The 4,430-nt window shown below is 35.4% G+C and overlaps 1 long non-coding RNA gene across 1 annotated transcript in view; it reads left to right on the forward strand.

The window, feature by feature from the left end:
- Positions 1-3,855, forward strand: part of LOC122801781 — a 193,670-nt gene extending 189,815 nt beyond the window's left edge. Inside the window, exon 3 of the long non-coding RNA XR_006364801.1 lies at positions 2,087-3,855. This is a non-coding gene — a long non-coding RNA (uncharacterized LOC122801781). The remainder of the gene's footprint in view (positions 1-2,086) is intronic.
- Positions 3,856-4,430: the final 575 nt, after the last annotated feature.

Genomic DNA, 4,430 nt, shown 5'->3' on the forward strand with positions numbered 1-4,430 from the left:
TGATATCACTTTTAGGATTTGGCTTTGTGTGATAGCTGGAGGCGTCAGTTTAAAGTATATCTTGAAGGACAGATGGAGGGGAGAGAGGAGTAAAGTTAGAGCTAAATTTATCAGCCAATAGGTTGGCTATATCTTAAGCCTCAGTGTAGGTAACATTGATCACAACCAGATCAGTGCATTGCTACATTATGATTTTGAGATTATGAGCGTAACTAAAAAAGGCCTTGTGATTGTCTTTGACTTGGGTAGCTATTTTAACTTCAGACTTGGCTTTGGTAGATTATATTAAACTCCTGATTTGTTTCTTTATTTCACTGACAAGGACCCTGTCATTCTGGGAGTTAATCTTTTTCTTTTAGGCAAAAACTCTTTTCCTTTTATTGTAAAGCTTATTGACATTATAGTTTTACCATATGGGTTTGTTTTCCTTGTTCCTACAAGGTACAGCTGCATTCATGCAGCTGTTTATATGCTGGTATAGTGTGTTGGTGTATGTTTCCACATAATCAGTGGCATTAACTTGGTTTGGTGGAGATTTGAAACTTGCCAGTGTTTCACATAAGATAAGGTGGTTGTCTTAGAGACATTTCTAAAGGTACCTTGGGTAGAAAGGATCTCTATTTTTTTGTTTGTTTTTTTTTTACAGGAAAGAAGAGCTACAGATATTGCTTGCATAAGCTGGCCAGGTATCAAATTGCAATGTATAATGTAATGTTTTTTCTAGAGAAGGACATAGACAATCATGCCATTGAACAAATACTACATGCATAATATAACAAAAACACAATTCTTAGGGAAAATAAATTCCTCAACAGACCCAGATTAATACCACTAATCAGTATGGCATGAATGCTGCTTTAAAAGGACTTGTTTTTTTCTAGAAACAAGGCAGATATCTATATAATGAATATGTAATGAATAACATGCTTGTCACATTAAACAGTGTTAAACCTTATTGTTAATATTAACACAAATGAAGAGGAAAATATACACTGCATTGTACAGAGCTAGAAGAAAGGTGAGCACAAAGGACAAGGACAATTATACACTGCATTAGAATCAAAAGCATAAATGCAAGATAGATTATGCTCTGTTTTGTATGAAAAATGCACCAAGAAGTGAATTAATATCAAAAGTGAAATTATTTACCCACCACGGTATAATAACTCATAACAGGGTATGCTATGAAACAGGTCTGTGAGAAATTTTTTAAATCATGCAGTAGGTGACTATGAGATATAAGCTTTAATATGTAATGCAGTGATTAACAAAATCATATCTGCTATTAGAGGAGGTGAATAGATTGTACATAATGTATGCATGAAAAATAATATGTATTTTAAAGTTTATCTCAATGAAAATAAAAAGTGTATACCAATGGTAAGTGACTTGAGTATCAGTTTATCAACAACGCAAACTATATATAGTAGTCTCCTGAATATAAGTAATGTGAATAAAGTATAAATTATTATTCTAATCCACTACAATCTTAAAGTAAGTATATTTAGTCACGTGGACACAAAGGGGAAAACACCACCCAGAATGGCATTTACCTAGCTGCATTTTATGTCTGGCTTGGGATCCAGGAGGTGTTTGATTCAATGTGATATCCTGGGCTGTTCATATTTAAGATAGCATCACTGTTACAGTAAACAACAAAAAATAACTTGAACACTTTCATTTTTGACATTGTGTAAAGACCTTTTTTCCCACTCAAATGCAGTCTTTTTTATTGTTACAATAAGTCTCAAGAAAAATAAGTGTGCAATTCCATGTAATACATATTTTTTGTGTTATAGATGCGAATTTGCATGCATACCTGACCTTACATGACAGTTCATAGGAATTATATTTAACATATATCCTGAGTGATAGGTTGGCACAGGTATGTGAAATATTTTTATTGTATGCTGATTTATGAGGCAGATTTGTCATTGTGACATCCGCAGTGCAATTGTAGAACTCAATAGCAGGTCTCATGGGAATTTAATTATCTTAAAGCATATGCATGCAGTAAGATACTGAGAGCACAGCTCGAAGGCTTTAGTACTAATGTTTAATTTTTACTTACATGAATGTCTTACAGGGCTGCAGTATCCGAATTGTAAAAGGAAGGCAACATTAAAGTTGGAATTTGAAGGATGTAAAAAAAGATTCATTTTGTGAAAACAGCTTGTTCCTTAGTCACTGTCTGGATATAAAGCTAGATGACAGCACAGAACATTCTGTCTGGACAGCAACTCAGAGGAGAGTTCATTCTTGAGCTACAAAGGAGATGACATCTGGATGAATAACAAATGCATGAAAGACTGTGTGAGAGAGAGAGACAGAGAAAGAGAGAAAGCAATTCTATGAGGGTCCTAGACATAAATCATTCAATTTTTTTAGGTATACAGATTCACACATATTAAGCAAACTTCTAAAGATATTTTGCGGACCAATAAAGTTATTTTTCATCCTCATAAGAATGAAAATATTTAGATTGAAATATGATGGCTGACTCCTGTTCTCATAGACACTAAGGTAAAGGTACTGGTGGAATTCTGCACTTCCAGTCAAATTACAAATAACATGTAAATTTAGAAAAGTTCTCCAATGTACCCCTGCACCAATAACCACCCGGAACTGATGTGATCAGCAAGTTTATTTGCCAGATGATAACATATATATTATCTTTATTTGAATTTCAAGAAGAAATGTAAACATCCCTCCCTCAAAACAACACAGCAGGAATCCACAGAAGCAGCTTTCCAAACTACCCATTTCTAAATATAACACTTACTACTGGAAAAGGAAAAAAAAGGGGCTTAACCACATTTCTACTCATAATCCACCATCAAAGCTAAACACCTTCAATTATCTACCACAGAGGAAGGGTGCTGAGAGGGTATACAAACATATTTGACAAATAAACTGAAAGGCTATTCTTCTCACCTTAAATACTAATTACTCTCCGCACCACATTCTGCAACTGGCTCACTTCCTTTATTTTCTTTCACTCCATTCTTCTTCATTAAACCTCTATCCCTGAAAACTTGCAAAACAGACCCAGGCAGGCATTCAAGGGCAAAAATGTTTGCCCAGCAAAGCTTTATCATCATAGTTTTTCAGAGTTTCTCTGAGTCAATGTATAGCTTAGAGAAAATTTTGAATACTAAAGTCACCACATTTTGCAAAGAAAAATAAATTCTCTGAAGTAATTTTTTTTTCTGAGTATATATGACCTTTATGAAGCCAGAAGGAAATAACAGATATTCTAATATTTTTGCACCTTGTATGTCAGTTTTATGAGCAGTGAAATAAACCTGTTGCAGAGGATTACTAATTAAGGCTTACCAATGTCCCAGTTATATGTCCTCTCGCAGAAAGTAAATGTAGTACTTCTCATGGTGAGGTCAGAATGAAATGAACCTTAGCAATGCTCTTTGATATACTATGTGTTGCTGCTGGTGTGTTGAAGGACTTGGTGGAAGTTTGTCCCTGGGTTGCAATAAATCAGATAGAGTGACTGCCAATCCCATATGTTTGGTTGGTGACAATCGGGGTTTAACTGATGCTCAGATTTCGGGTAGAGCAGAATAATGTGTCAAATTCACATTTCATTTAAAGGGAAAAAAATGGAGTGTTCAGTATGTGGACATTTTCAGCTACTTGACATGGATGGAATCCAGCATATTTTATTTTTGAAGTCTGGTGCTAAGGACTGACCAACTGCTAAGTCCTTAGCACCAGAGCATAGCATCAGCTTTAGCAAGTTCTAGGCAATAGGCAAATGATTAAGTTTGCATATAAAACCTGAAACAACTAGATTGGGGGTTTTGCACCTTGTATGGCAATAGTTATTGAAAAGGAAATATTACAAACATTACTATTATTAACTTCTTTTTTTAACACTGTGGGAAGCTCACCAACTTAGAAGAGGTTCAACCTAGCTGTTCTCCAATCAAAGATTTTAAAACTGAGGTCAGTGAATAGGTCAATAAGATGGGACAAGTGCCACGCTGACACTAGGCCTGGTGTGATGATTGATGGATCAAGTGTAACTTTGTTGGGTGGCAGTAATGAGGAAGAATCCAAACTCACTGCCCATTCACCTTTCATTATAGGTACATTTGCATGATTGTCATGTAGATTTGTCCATGTTTGCTCACACTGTGGTGTTATTCATCAAGCTGCTAAGGGCTGGTTCAGAGAAGGGCCTAAGGCAGATAACCTTGGTAAAAGTTTGGATACAATGCAGTTAGGCACTTCAGCAAACCATTTAAGTAGATGAAAGAACTCATTTTAAGGCCTTTAGGGGTGAATGCCTTTCATGGTCTACACTTGCAACAGAGTTAATCATTCAACCATTTGCTAGGTGTTTTAGCTTCCTTACTGAAAGAATATCCTGACCTTAAGCTTGCTCAGGAGATGTTATGGGGTTTTACTTA

Source organism: Protopterus annectens, chromosome 5.part0, assembly GCF_019279795.1.
Source record: "Protopterus annectens isolate FY-2018-M chromosome 5.part0, PAN1.0, whole genome shotgun sequence".
Classification (NCBI taxonomy): Eukaryota; Metazoa; Chordata; order Ceratodontiformes; family Protopteridae; genus Protopterus; species Protopterus annectens.